Source organism: Acomys minous, assembly GCF_964271855.1.
Source record: "Acomys minous genome assembly, chromosome: 12".
In the NCBI taxonomy this organism is placed as follows: domain Eukaryota; kingdom Metazoa; phylum Chordata; class Mammalia; order Rodentia; family Muridae; genus Acomys; species Acomys minous.
The window spans coordinates 35,878,094-35,894,302 of NC_140493.1; the positions used below are offsets into that span (position 1 = coordinate 35,878,094).

Consider the following 16,209-nt stretch of genomic DNA (forward strand, 5'->3'; position numbering starts at 1 on the left):
CTCCTTTTCTGTGCTCTCTTTCCCATTCCTTTTTCTGAAAACGGTTTTATGATCCCTGGTGAGTATTGTTAACTACAGACAACGCTCCGCAGAAGACTTCAATGTTTGTATCCACTTCATGTAACTGAAACTTTGTACCTGTTGTAGAGCAGCATGCTTTGCTCGTGTCTTCACTCTCAGGGTCTAGCGGGCCACCGTTCTACTCTGTGATTTCATGACGAGCAGCATAAACGACCTCAAGCAAATGGATTCACACAGTTATTGCCATTCTGTATATGTCTGGCTTCACTCTAATGATGCCTTCAAGCTTCATCCGTGTTACCATGTATGACAAGATTTCCACCTTCCAGCTGCTACGTAAAGCCCAGCTCTTGTGGCTGCAGAGATGGCTCCCTAGGTAAGAGTTCGCAAGTCTTCTCTTGCAGAGTTTGGTTCCCAGAACCCATGGCAGGAAGCTCACAGTTGCCTGTAATCCTGGAGCTATGGGAGCCAGCACTCCCTCTGCCTTCTCTGCCCATCTGCGCTCCCATTCGCATATTCCACACATAGACACACAAGTGCTCATAATGAAAAATTAAGTAAATATTTTTATAACCACAGCTTTCACCTGAGACTAAATATGAGTTTCACTTATTGTTAGTCAAGCCATGGCTTAAAAATATGGACCAAGTAACATATTCCAACACTTAAGGAGTTACAAGTGCTTTATAGTTACAGAAGAAGAAAAAAAGCCATGAATCAAGCACCTTCCAAATACATTGGTGGGAACATCCGGTAGGCAGGTTACAACACAGAGAGGAAATGACTGTTAGAAGTTTTGGGTGTTATCTGATAACATTCTTAGCCTTGGGGTTTTAGGAAGCCAGTGGCTTTAATTGTGGGGCTTACCTTCTTCCCTGTTGGCCTACCTGCCTGTCTTTATATCAATGCTTCAATGCTGTAGCTATTTTAGTTTTGCTGACTGTTCTGAAACACTGACTTTGCGTCTTCTCAAGACTATCTTATCTGCTACTGGTCCTAAATCATTCCCTATGAAGTTCAGATTTTTTTCTTACTTTTGTAAACTTGTATTAGTGAGATTTTATAAGCGTTGGCCTGAACCTGGATACTAATTTCAGTTGCTATGGAGATTTCCATAATATTTAGACTTTAACTCATAAGCATGCATACACTGGCCATTACTCAATTTCTTTCATCGCTTTTTAACACACTTGAAATAAATTCTTAAAATTGAGGACTAAAATGAAACTATTTCAATACAGTAAAAGTCACACATGTGTTTCTAACTCCAAATTGCATAATGAAAATGTGACAGCTTTAAAAGACCAGAAGAAAAGCAAGATTATCCATTCTTACTGATCCTATGCAACATAGAACTGGAAATTCTGGCCAGAGCAATTAAGGAAGAAAAATAATAAAAAGCGTTCAAATGAAAAGAAAGTATATTTTTTCATTTTTATTCTTTGACAGTTTCATGAATATATTTGTGAAATTTAGTTGTTTTCAACCTCTATTGCTTTCTCACTTCCTTACTTTTTTTCCTTCTTTTCAATAATATTCCCTTATTCATTCATGTCTCCTTGTTGTGTGTGACTCACTGAGTTTAGAGCCAGCTACTTCAACCAGTGTGAATGGAAAGTTATATAAATATTTGAAATTACTTGATCCAACATATAGAAAACGAAACATTAAAAAAAAACCCTCAGAGATGATAACTAATTCAGTAAAGTTACAGGACCAAAATCAATAACAAAAAGACTTGCATTTTTATATAGTAACAACTAATTATCTTAAACAATAAGGTAATACTCATATTTTCATAGCATCAAAACAATGAAATGGTTAAATTTAACTACGGAGATAAAAGCTTATCTACTTAAAATGCATAAGTTTTAATGGGGCTCAGAGTAATTCCTATGAGCACTTTCTTCTGAGATCTTTCCTTAACTTGAGTATTTCTTACAGACTTTGTGAGACTCCAGACCTCTCTATATGTGGCTTGGACGCCATTGCTCTACACAAACCAATGCTACTAACAACTTACTCTTTTCTCTTCAAGTCTAAGCTATGTTTTTGCCTATACTTTGATATCTGAGCTAAATTTAACTCTCTACATCTTTTTTCTCTTTTTTTGTTTATCATCTGTTTGGGTTTTAGGATACTTGAGGGTTTTGTTTTTGTCTTTATTTCAATGTACTCATTTAATTGAAATTAATCATCTATATTAAATTTTCTAGATCTGTCTGTTATGTGAAGATACTATTTGCAACTAAAAGTGAAACTTGGCTACTGCAAATAAAGCAAATATAACTTTGTTGAATGGATATTAAATGCCTGCTTAGTAAATATTGTTAATATAACTAAAACCTATTAAATCACTTTCATTCTTCAAAAGCATAAAGAAATTAGGTATATTATGAAGTTAGACTTTATTGTACATGGCATTTGTTTACAATTTCTTATTAAATATTTTCACATATACATTATTACACATATATACAACAAACTACTCTTAGAAGAATTTCTCATAAGCTTCTCTTATAAGAGTTCCCATGGTCATTGTGTTTCTTCACAGCAATAAAGAGTGACTGAGACAGTAACTTTGACTAAGCCTTTAGACCCTGACTGAACTGGAATGAGAGTAAGTGCTGGGTTCTCTGGAAGACATGAACAGAGTGTATTGACAGCAGATGGGGCATTAATGAAATGCCAAGAAATACTACTTAGCTTAGTGAGTGAGGATGGATGGATGGATGGATGGATGGATGGATGGATGGATGGGTGGATGGATGGGTGGATGGAGGTTTAGCTTACAGGAGCATGGATGATTCAAAGGCAGCTGCATTACTGAAAAGGCTGCCTCAGCCTGGGAGATGACTCAAGAGAGCTGTATCCCTGGCACTCCCTGCACAGCTTCCTGGCAGCTTGGCCATTGACGTATTTCCTGTTCCCAGAGGGTCACATGTGTCTTAGCTAGGGTACCTATTGCTGGGAAGAAACAACCTGACTACAGTAATTCTTATAAGGAAAAACATTGCATTGAGGCTGGCTTACAGGTTCAGAGGTTAGCTCATTATCATGACGGCAGGAATCATAACTTCGTGCAGACAGATGTGGTGCTGGAGAAGTAGCTGAGAGTTCTACATATGGAGCCAAAGACAGCAGGAAGAGTGGCACACCAGGCTTTGTTCGAGCATCTGAGACCTCAGCATGCACCCCCAGTGACACACTTCTTCCCAAAATGCCACACCTACTTCAACAAAACCATACTTCCTAATAGTGTCACTCCCTGTGAGCCTTTGAGGGCCATTTCTTTAAAACCTGTACACTGTGATTTGATAAGAGTTGCTTTGGTCATGCCTTCTCTTCATAGACATAGAGCAGTGACTAAGATGGAGACAATGAAAACATGGAACAGAGGAAGTTGTAGGACTTATGTCTCTGTACTTCTCATATACAAAATTCTCAAGAAAACATTTTTAAAAACATGATGTATAATGCCGTCTCAAATTTTTTCAGCTGCTAATATCAAATATATAGCATATTAAAATACAAAATGTGGACGTGTTTGTCATTGATCAATACCTATGCCTCAAATAAATATATTCATGCACTGTCCAAAAAAGACACTTAATGAGTGAGGACCAAAAAAAAATCTTTATACTGTTTACGTCATTTTTCATATTTGCAGTCAATCTTTCCAAATGAGATACTAAGTTTTGAAACAATTATAGAGCAAGCCAAGAAAAGAATGTTAGACTTTAAGCACCCAGGTGTACTTTATAAGTTTAGTACCTGCTGGAGTTGATTTTCCTTTTTTATAGCAAGGTGGCAGTTTTAGCTTTAGAAAGGCTTAAAGAGGTGGGGGGCATGCAGTAGGCACAGTGGGAACAAAGCCTTATGAGATACCAAGAGTGAATGCCACGCTTTAATCCTGTGAACTAGACTGTAGTGCCCTCCCACTTCAGAGGAGCACAGCCATTCAGCGTCCCAACACCCAAGCATGACAGGGTGGTGATGACCATGCCATTCAGACTCAGCAGCTCAAATTGATTTAGAAGGCACCTCACCTCCAGTTCCTGCAGCAAATTCCCTTTGCAAGCTGTGCTTTTGCTATAGCTAGCCCTTCCTTTATTGCTCTTGATTTACAGCCAGCGAGTGTTTGGGTGCCTTGTGCCTAATAGGTGATTCTCATGCACTCATCGCCCACGCTTCACAGCATGCAAAGTTAGGTGCAGTATATAAAGCAGCTTCTCAGTCCGAGGGGCACTAAGGGGACCTTAGAGGTGGCAGCAAAATAGAAGTGGTTCTGTCAACAGGAGTAAAAAAAAAAATCTTATTGTATAAAATGAAAGCAACCCATTTCGAACTCTACTTGGACAGACGCATTAAGAGATGGCGCCAACCATGGCTTGGGACATTGGCTCAATTGGTAAAGCACCTCCCATACAGCTGGGAAGATAAGAGAGTGATCCCTCAGGACCCATGTAAAGCGTGTAAGGAATCTAGCACTGGGGAAGCAGAAGCAGGAGGAACGCTGGGGGGTTGCTCGCTGGCCGGTCTCCCTGAGTCATTTAACTCCAGGGTCAGGTGGAATATAACTGAGAGAGACTTACATGTCAACTCTGGCCTTCATATGCAGGCACCCACACTCATACACATATGCACAAATGTGAACACAAACACACACACACACACACAAACACACACACACACACAAACACTACTGATAAAGAGGACACAAAAGTAAAGAAATCATACATATTTAAGAAATAATGCTCATTCTATAGGGGGAGGAGATCCCCCTCAGTCACAGTCATAGAGGAGAGGAGTAGGGGGAAAGCAGGATGGAGGGAGGAATGAGAGCATACAAGGGAGGGGATAAAAATTGAGATGGAATATGAATAAATTAATAAAATATTTTTTAAAAAGAAAAGAAAAACAAATAATGCTCATATATTTAATGATATATACCAATAAACTTTTTCATCAAAATCTGTATTACAGGTATAAATTGAACAAAATATAAATCACCTGACCTTTTGGTCAGTAAATTAAATTAAATTTAGTATTTTTATATATAAAAGTTCTTGCCTTGGTCACATGACATATCTGACTTAATGATAGAATGACATGATTTATTTAAAAAAAATACATAAAGCAATGTGACCTTAGAAGGAATGTGGTACATGTGCCTTGTACATGTGACTTCCCCACAGGGAGTAATGGCAATTATTGCAGTATGGATAAATTTAAGTTCGATGTATATATGTAACTATTGAAAGCCATTTTGAGACTCTCATCAACTCTCTATTCTGGGAGTCAATGAAAAAATGGGATGCTTTGGGACATGTGTGTTGGAGCCATAAAACCAGGCCTTATCTAAATGAAGGGTTAATTATTTAGGCACTATGGTAGAAGAACTCATGAGCAGACGTTCTTGAAGGGCCAGGTAAGTTTTCTAATTATGTACACGTACGCACTTATTGTGCTCTGTCTACTTGCTAAGCACTATGCCAAATGCTTTTTCTGACATCACCATTTAAGTCACACAAAAATCCCAAGCATGAAGTAATGCTGAGGTACAAAGTAATTTGTCTACATTCACATGGAAAACATGCACTAAATTTCTTCAAGACTACCAGACTCCTTGAAATTTTACCATTTATTTATTCATCATGACTGATAAAAATATTTTGTTTGGAAGATTGGTGTCAAGATACTGTTTGAAGCCAGGACAATGGATGGCAATGCTTCAGTAAGTACAGAAAAGGGCAAAGACAGAGTCCAAGAGGTCCCATGAATTAGAGGCTGATATAGTGGCAGATGCAGCAGATGAGCTAAAAGAAGTATTTACCAAGAGGGAAGAAACTCCATGTAAACATGATCTCAGAAACCTAGGGGATAAAAGGAATTGGGTGCGATTTATTGAATCTTGATGACATATTGGACAGAAATTGATCCTTGACCTTGGAAAGATGTAAGATGTCAGTGACCTGATAAAAGTAAACTTAGTTGGCAATGGTTTAATTAAAGTGAGATTAGCCAAGATGAGAACACAAGGCTCTGGAAGCATGTTCTTTAGTGTTTTGCCTCTTCCTACAGGAAGTGGACACCCACACAATAGCTTAGAGGGTCTTTTAAAGTGATGGGTGGCACGCATGCTGTCTTATGCAAACAGGAATGATCCTATAAAAGGAATACATTTTGCAGGAAACAAAAATAATACTGGTCCCCAGGGCACAGAGAGCAAATTGTCCCCCTTTAAAGTGGAGAAAGTAATGTTTAAGTAAAAATTAATATTTAGCCTTGCATTTTACATATCTGTTTACAATTTGGAATAGAAAGGGAAAATAATGACCTTCAGCTTTCGAAAATAAAACTTAGAAACACCTACAATCCCTTCATAGTTTTGCAATTCATGATTCCAAAATTGGACTAGATGGATTTTGGCAGAGGCAAATATCCAAATCATACCCGATTTATTAATTATGTTCTAGATTCCACTTCAGTTCAAAAGCATGGTCCTACTAATATTTCTAAGTCTTACAAAGCAAGGTTCATAATGAAATTGGGATTATGTTCATGGGTCATTTAAAAAACTCAGTGAAGTTAGTTTATAGCTCATGTTTGTAACACCAATACTCATGTATATGTTCATCATAGTTTTATGTGTATGCATGCATGTTTTTGAGTATACACATAGTCACATAAATTTCATTAATTTTAGTACTTTTGCCAGGTATATATTGCTATTCCTATGAATAAATTTAACTTGGAATAAACCTCAATAATATAGCATAAAATATTTCAAAAGGAGCACAATTGTTAATAAAGTATCATGGTTGCACTAGCATATTTCTTGAGACTTTCATAACACACAACACCAAAACTACCCAGCTGAAGCAATACCTCCTAATGAAGTATTTGAAGACCTATTATTACAAGATAGGTTTCATTGTGATAATCAACTTGAAATTTTTTAATTTTTAAATTTTTTTATTTCTTTTTTTTCTCCTTTATTAATTTATTCTTGTTACATCTCAATGGTTATCCCATCCCTTGTATCCTCCCATTCTTCCCTCCCTCCCAATTTCCCCTTATTCCCCTCCCCTATGACTGTTCCTGAGGGGGATTTCCTCCCCCTGTATATGCTCATAGGGTATCAAGTCTCTTCTTGGTAACCTGCTGTCCTTCCTCTGAGTGCCACCAGGTCTCCCCCTCCAGGGGGCATGGTCAAAGGTGAGGCACCAGAGTATGTGAGAAAGTAATATCCCACTCTCCACTCTACTGTGGAGAGTGTTCTGTCCATTGGCTAGATCTGGGTAGGGGTTTAAGGTTTACCGCCTGTATTGTCCTTGGCTGGTAAACTCCATGAGTGAATAAGATATTTTTCTCATGAAGGTACTAAATAGTAGGTTTCTTCAAAAGATATTGAGTAACCATAGATTAGGGGCCAGGCCTTTCTGTGAAAGCCTATCTCATCAATTATTTAGTGGATTGAAATAAGTTGGATAATGTAGTTTATGTTTTTTAAATGATACTTGGATATTTAGTCCCAGTGATGAAAACTCCTTACATCTATGCCAGTTTTTCTCTGGTTAAATTACAATTATCTACAAAGGACACTATTTTAAGGTTGTATGGGGCTTTCCTGGGCTAGCAAATGAGTTGCATAGCCCTGGGGGACGTTTGTGCAAATCGTTGCTCAGAAGTTACCAGCCTACGCAGACAGGTAATGCCAGAAATAGATTAAGAGTGTTAATTAAGAGAAGCAAGATTGAGAGAGGGCAGGCGTGTTTCCGGGTGGCGCGCAGGCGGGAGGCCTGACCCTACACTGCTTACCTGGAGGCTCTGTACCGAGTCCCATTCTAAGTTCTCAAATGCCCCAACCTAAAGCTAATGAAGCCACCCTGGGTGCACATGATGTTAGCCATGACGCTGTAAGCCCTCGTGGATGTGCCTTACTTCCTCCTTACTGGAGGAAGTAATCTATGATGTTATCACTGAATCTCCAACCACTGGCTCAATGACCGATTAACACTGGCATCAGAGACCAGTAGCTTTCTTAGCTTACAGAGTAAATGGACAGAATATTATAGAAGGACATGTGTGTAGCTTTCTGTTTACAATGGGAGGTTTAGGTTTCATAATCCTAGACCCATCCAATGTAACAAATATTCCCAGTCTTGGTAGGTTTCTTCTTCTTTTTATTGCCTTCGTCCATGTCCTACTGAGTTTCTTCATGGCTAGGGCATTCACGAGAAGGAAATTGCAGGGCCACCTGATGGGGCCTAGTGTCTCTTGAGAAGAAATCAGTGGATCCTTCATCCTCCTCTGATTAATAAAGCTTTGAAGGCTGAACCACTCCCTTGTGTAATGTGGAAAAGAATGAAGAGCAGCAGCATTAAATGGCACCTTAGCGAGCATATTAAAGCCAGGACTGGAATTCACAGTATCAGAGACAAGCTCACTACAGTATTTTTCCTGATGAATTATTCCGAGTATCAGCTATATTACATGACAGTTTCTTCTTGTTCTTTTTTTTTTTTTTCTTAAAGAAAATATACTCCACTTCTAAACTTTGGTATTGAATAAAAGTGATTATTTTTTACAACCCCCTCATCATTTTTTGGGACATGATATTTCTGATTTTCAGAACTGAAGGCAAATGGAGAAGTATACTGTGAGAGCTGAGGTATTTGGACGACTGGTCATTTCCTGCAGCAGTGCTTGGCCTTCACACAGTGTGTGTGGTACTCTGCTATTTCAGAGGCATATGAGAGACTGTTTCCTGGGCAACACGATGTGTGAAAGGAGCAGAAATAAATGATTTTTCTAAATTAAAAAAAAAGAGTAACAAAATTGGGGAGAGAAAATTGGGACGCTATCAATGTTCATTATGCTGAAAAAAAAAAAACTAATGAGAATTAGGTAAATGAACAATGGGAATTTGTAGTGAGGTGGAATTTCAACCAAATGGAATTAGACAGATCCTGAAGAATGGAATCTTTGAGTGGGAATTCAAATGAATGGCTTGAGTCGTGGCAGATGGTGGGGCACATCTTTTCAAAGCCCCCATCTTTAGAATTCATGTAAATCGCTCCCCAGTCCCACTCTGCCACTTACTGACTGTGCAAACTCCAACAAGTTAGGAGAAGGAAAATGTTTCACGTTTCACATTATAATATTTGATATTTTTACATTATAATTTTTTTACTAATTCATTCATATTACATCTCAATTGCTATCCCATCCCATGTATCCTCCCATTCCTCCCTTCCTCCTGCTTTCACCCTATTCCCCTCCCCTATGACGGTGACTGAAGGGGACTTCCTCCCCCTGAATATGATCCTAGGGTATCAAGTCTGTTCTTGGTAGTCTGCTATCCTTCCTCTGAGTGCCATCGAGCCTCCCCATCAAGGGGGCCTGGTCAAATGTGGGACACCAGGGTTCATGTGAAAGTCAGTCCCCACTCTCCACTTAACTGTGGAGAAATTCCTGTCCCTTGGCTAGATCTGGGAAGGGGTTTGATGCTCACTGCACCTATTGTCCTTGGTTGGTGCCATAGTTTGAGCAGAACCCCTGGGCCCAGATCCTCCCATCATAGTGTTCTTCTTATAGGTTTCTAGGACCCTCTGGATCCTTCCATTTCCCCATCACCTATATTTCTCTCACTTAGAGTCCCAATAAGACGTCCTCACCTCTATCCCATTTTCTTGGTAAGTGAAGAATTTCATCGGACATGCCCTTTGGGCTAATGTCCAGTTATAAGTGAGTATATACCATTTGAGTCTCTCTGCTTCTGGGTTAACTCACTCATTATGATTATTTCTAGTTCAATTCATTTGCCCACAAATTTCTGGAATTCCTTGTTTTTAATAGCTGAGTACTATTCCATAGTTTAATGTACCACAGTTTCTTTATCCATTCTTCCACTGAGGGACACTTAGGCTGTTTCCATGTTCTGGCTATTCTGAATAAGGCCAAGATGGCGGCAAGCAGGGTGGACCTTGTTTAGAAACTGGAGTAATAGAGTCAGGGATTTGGACTATTTTCTCAACCAGGAACACATGATATTTGATCTTAATCTTCTCTTCATTTGCTAAGCCCCAACAGAGTTTACACCAGGCAAAGTGAAAGATCCTGTCTGAAGACCATGACATCTTTATGAACTTAAATGTATGAATAAATAGGGAACATTTCCTCTGTGACAGATTACAAAAGAGGAAAAGTGTGTCAATTACAATCAAGTGGAAAAATGTGTATCTGGTCACATTTTTCAACTACTTTTTGCAAATCTTCTATATTACATAGCCGTGGGAACCTGATAAGAAAGCTGTATTTCGACCTAACTTCTGATCAGTGTTAGCATCATTTAAATGAAACTGCTCTCCAAAGTACTTTGTACTTTCTACCAAATATTTAATAACTAATTATTGGCTCTTTTGAAATACTTAACTTGGTCTCCAAATAGTGTGACTATTTAGAAAAAAATATCAAAGCTCTCTCTTTTTGATATATAATCCTGAAAGGTGGACACTGTGAAGGAAACTTCCTGGGAAGAAGCCACACCTTACACAGAATATTCTACCAGGCTGATTAAATCATTAGGACGTCAATGACAGTAAGAAGGTTGGAATGTTGCAGGTCCAGGGTCTAATTACAAATTTTCTTAGGCTTCAACTTCCTCAATAGCACTTATTACTCAACTGCATGTCTGATGTGACATCCTTATGACTGGTAGGAAATCCTACTGAAATGCATCAACAGACCAGCTCCCACCAAACTCAAAGCCAAAAATGTCATTGAAACCTAAGGCAGAGATTCCACGTTTGCTACAACCTGCTCAAATACTGTACCTAATAGTGTATTTAGAAACTATATTTATTGATGACTTTCTTTGTTCTGTTGCTGTAAGGAACTTCATGAAACTGCTACCATAGCAGAACGCAGGCCACGGTCACTGGTACTTGGTTTCAAAACAAACTGCCACAGCCATTTTGAGGTAATAATTGTGTTTTTATGTACACAATGATTTCTGATCTCATCTTCTCAGAATAATTACAGCATTCACAGCATCTCTGAACTCAAGCAGAATTAATTAGATATGTTCTCTGTATATAGATGCTTCCAGAATAGCTTGGAGTATTGACATGATCAAAAGCTTCTCATGTAGCTCTTGCTCCCTCGTCCTGCATGGTCTTGGTACCATGTAACCCATAACTTTATCTCTAAAAGTGAAATGATAAAGTTCAGACAGTTTTCTAGGTTATATGGTGCTTTACATCTCAGCAGCAATAGAGAAGTACAGTATTTACCTAGCTCATCGGAACAAAACTATGAGGGCGGAGGGACGTAGTGTAAGCCCTCAATGGCCTTACATTCTCTAGTCCTTCTAAATGGATAACAATCTCCACACTTACATCTAAGAGGGTTGCATAATTTATAGTACGTTTCTAGAAGTGAATTAGGATATGTAAATAATAATGCCACAACTTACTGGACACATCAGGAGGTATGTTTAACTTGACTATAACCCATCCTCTAGGAGAATGTTTTGTGGGAAACTTGAGACTCAGCCCATGCTAGCTACAGCAAACGCTCAAAAATGGTAGCTACCATCATTTTTGTGATGAAATCTATGTGAGGATATCCGTTTTGACCTCTGGCCAGCAGTTTCCCGCCAGTGAAGTATTACTAAGTTAGCACTGATGCCGCGTCGTAGTCTGGCTATCCACATGAGGATCTATCTGATCAAAAACAGCCGAACAGCAATGTTTCCTGGAAGCTTAAGTCATTATTTCTAGTAAATTAGAATTACATTGCTTCACTTTCAGTCATCTCCCTTTTTCCAAGAGGCTGAGAATATTCTTTGAGATAAACTCACTAACTCAGTAACAAATAATTTTTTCTAAGATTGCTTTGTTCTCTCTCTCCCTCCCTCCCTCCTTCCCTCATATCTTCCTCTCCCTCTCCCCCTCTCCCTCTCTTCCCTCCCTCTCCCCCTCCCTCTCCCTCCCTCTCCCTCTCCCCCTCCCTCTCCCTTCCTCTCCCCCTCCCTCTCTCTCCCCATTTCCCTCTCCCTCTCCCTCCTCCTTTTCCTTCTTCTCCTTTTACCACCTGTTTGCTACTAATCCCCATTCTACCTCTTCAACTTCACACTGAGACCTTGAATTCTTACTTAAATATGTATGGTCAAATCTGAAGCCTGTCCTTCAGACTCTGCATGTCCACAGTCTCTTACAGTCCGTGTTCCTTCCCATAACCCAACTTCCCCTGACCCCTGTTTCTCCCTTGTAATTGGCACCACTGAGTCACTCATTTGCTCATCTAGGAGCAATCTTAGCTTCCTCTCTTTCCTAAGCAGTGTTCCTCAAATGCAGGCTCAGCCCATGGCTTATTCCTCAAATGAGCATTTACTAAGTATTCCGAATGCTTGGCTTTGGTCTCTGTTACATTTACTGGAAACTGTCCTATCTGCAGTTCTTTATTCTACTGTGCTATAGTGGTAGCACCTTTCACACTGCCTACAAAATGCCCAGTGTTTTCAAATATGCAGATGCAATCATGCTCTTTCTATGCTGAGAATCCTCCAATGAAATCTACTAAGGAAAAGATACCAATCTAAAGGTATTTTTTAAATCACATTTAAAAGCTTTGGCACCAGGTCTCTATCTAAGTGCCAAACATCATTTTGTTCAATTCCTTTCCACACTGCACTGGATCCAATATTTCTTCTGGACTGGCTCAAATGTCAAGCCCAACTTTTTACTTCAGTCATGTTCCTGCTGTAATAACCTAGTTAGTCAGTTTGTCTGGCACCATCAGATGCATTCTGAATATGCCTCAGCTTGTATCTCATACCAGAGTCCTTCCTTCCCTGTGGTTTCTCCACCATGAAAACATGAGACCCTGTGAAGAAGTGTCTTGCCTCCAAGACTGATCAGTCAGAGAGTGTGGAACATTCACATGAAGGCTACCTCCTTGCTGCGTGGGGGACAGAATCTTGGGGAACCACTGTAGGGAATTTTACAAACCTCTACTGCAGTCACATTGTGTTGTTCACCTGCTGCTCACCTATCCAAGTGGCCCTAGGTCTGTGACAGAAGGGGACCTCCTCCCCCACCATATGTTCACAGCCTATCAAGTCTCATCTTGGTAGCCTTCCTATTCTTTCTCTGAATGCCACCAGGCCTCCCCACCAAGGGGGAGTGGTCCAATATGAGGCACCAGAGTTCATGTCAGAATCAGTCCCCACTCTCCACACAGATCTCTTGGCTAGATCTGAGTAGGGGTTCAATATTTACTGCATGTGTTATCTTTGGTTGGTGGAGTAGCTTGAGCAGAACCTCCTGGGTCCAGATGCAACCATCATGATGACTTTCTTGTAGGTTTCTAGGGCCCTCTGGATCTTCTATTTCCATATTCTCCCATATTTCTCTCACATAGGGTCCCAATAGGAGGTCCTCACACCTATCCCAATATCCTGGTAGGTGAAGACCTTCAGGGGACATCCCATTTGGGCTAGTGTCCAATTATAAGTGAGTATATACCATGTGAGTCTTTCTGAGTATGGGTTAACTCACTCAGTATGATCACTTCTAGTTCCATCTATTTGCCCACAAATTTCAGGAGTTTCTTGTGTTTAATAGCTGAGTAGTATTCCATAGTGTAAATGTACCACAGTTGACATTAGAGTTTTCTTAACCATAACGATTCATTTTCCACTCACATTGAACTAGATACTACTGTGTCCTTGAACCTTAAAAAACATAAACTTACCAGAAAAAAAAAATCACAGTGAGAGATGTGCAAGCCAGGCCCAAAATGTAAGAAATAAATTCTACCAAAGCTCTAGTCATACCAATGAGGTAGGTATTGATGCATTATACTGGTGATACCTTAAAAAGAATAGTTGTCACATCACAAACCCAGCCATGGGTACTTCTTGAAGGCAAAGATGACGAGGTAAATTCTTACAGAGGGCACAACTGTTATGAACTCTAGTTCACTTTGTGAAGGATAAAAGACATATATGGATGTATGGCTTTCTGGCTTTCTGGTTAGGTAGGCATTTGGACAATTAAAGGAGGAATAGAAAGGAAGTCGGCAAGCAATGCTCACAAGTGGATCTCTGTCCATATAGACAAGCGTGGAAGGGACAAGACATACTCAAAAGCAGCCAGGGAGAATGAATTTTCTTAGACATTTCTGTTGGCCTGATATTGGCACAATGAGCCTGTGAAAAAAGTGAGCATAGTGGCAGAGACAGTCTGTGTGCACTACTTGAAAGCATGGATTAATCCAGGTGTCCTGTGGTCACAGAGGCAACCGTTCAGCATCAAAGACTAAATCTGAGCCTTTGTAATGTCACCTTCCCTCAATTAGAGCAGCCAGTCTCTTGGTAGATGGTTGATTGTATCAAACCTCTTCAGCTGTAAATAAAGCACATACAAGAACTGTGGTATATAAATGGGTATGAGTTTGCCTTTTCTTTTGCATGACAAGCTTGAACAGTTTTCAGGCTTGGAGAGGCTTTATAATAATGGGATCTACTTGGCTTATAACATACCTACCTCATCATTACAAAGTGACAAGTCAAACAGAAGAAAGGCCCATGGAAAACATGTGTAATGTGCTAGTTTATGAATACTGTCCTTGAAGAAGCTGACAACTTTCAAAACAACACATATACGCTAAACCAATGACCAGAAGAAGATTCTGGGTTCACAGTGTATGGGATGCAGGAATCCAGGAAGCAAAGAGCTTTCATCAAGTAGAGCTCTTTTCCATCACTCAGTGAAGCCCCCTTGGAAAGCATATACTTAATTTGTACTTTACTTAAGGTATTGTTTTCCTAAGGGGTTGACCTATGAAGGAAAAAGAAGGAATTGCATGTATTTGAAGACTATCATATATTTACTATCATATATTTACTGTGTATTATGGATGTTGATTGTCAGCAGCAAAGAAACAATTCTAATACATGCCTAAGTAGTTGATCATGTTCAACAATAGGAGGTAGAGTAACCGCTGTGAAACCATAGAGCAAGAAAAATATTTGACAAGCAAGGAGTCCCTTGTACATACTTTACTCACTTTATTACCAGTAAAAATTATCGCTAGGTAATATAACAATTATGACCAGCCAGGATCATAGTCAAAAGCTCCCAGAATTGAAGGTCTTGAATAATCTTACTAGGTAGACAAGCAAAACATACATAGCAAAGTGACCTAGAAATAAGTAATATATTTTTCTGCATGGGCATCTGCATCCAAAGACCACAAGTAACTTAAATAATCAAAATTTGATGCATACAATTCTAACATATGTGATCAAAGTGCTAGCATGCTCACTTATAGTGAGGACAGTTTCCTGGAAGGAAGATGGCTGTTTTCTCTCTGTGCATGCATGTGGCCTTTGCTTGGTTTGTGACTAGTGAGAAAAGGAGAATGTGTGAGACATATATACAGGGGAAAGGAGAGGAGAAGAGAGAGTATTTCTAGCAGTCTTCCTATAATAAATCTAATCCTATCTGATCCTGACCTTATTGCTTTATTTAAATTTAATAAGTCTTATAAAATTATCTCTTAATATAGTTATCTTTGGAGATTACTGTTTTAACATACAAGTTTTCTGGGCTGCAAGCAAATGTAGTGTAAAGGTGACAGAATGTTTTTTAATATTTTCCTCAGGACTAGCCAGAGCACAAAGGATTGGAGCTAGCTTCACTGACCAGCTTTAACAACTGGCTACCCCTTTGAAGGGGACTCTACATTGGACTGGACGGCTAGAGCAGAATCAGGGTTGGGTGGCATTATTTATCTCCTGTGTATAGCTTTGGATATCTTTGGGTCACTGGTGAGAACATCTCAAGCCTCCGATGGTCACCTGCAGGGCCAGGCAAGACTTGTGCCTGTATCAGTAGGCAGTTTAATAATGCCACCTTGTATTGACTTACCATCTCTTCCTGTTTCATTGTTTTCTATTGATCATTTCTGCATTCTAGGCACACCTTAAATAGACCGTCTTGGCTGAAGAATTTGTTACTGAAGCTCTTTGTGGGGGAGCTTTTGTTAAGATATTCATTTTAATTATCATTCTCAACAAGATCAGATCAGTTAGCAAAATGACTAACACAATATGTGGGCCAACAAATATTTATGCCATGTTATGGGGGATTCTTAGTTCTCTTGCATCTTTCT

General features: G+C 39.4%; 1 pseudogene across 1 annotated transcript; it reads left to right on the forward strand.

Moving 5' to 3' along the window:
* The first annotated feature begins 296 nt into the window (after positions 1-296).
* Positions 297-8,308, forward strand: LOC311578361 (oligosaccharyltransferase complex subunit OSTC-like; annotated as a pseudogene). Its single transcript has 3 exons — positions 297-397; positions 5,407-5,452; positions 7,852-8,308. The product of its transcript is annotated as an oligosaccharyltransferase complex subunit OSTC-like (transcript).
* The last annotated feature ends 7,901 nt before the right edge of the window (positions 8,309-16,209 follow it).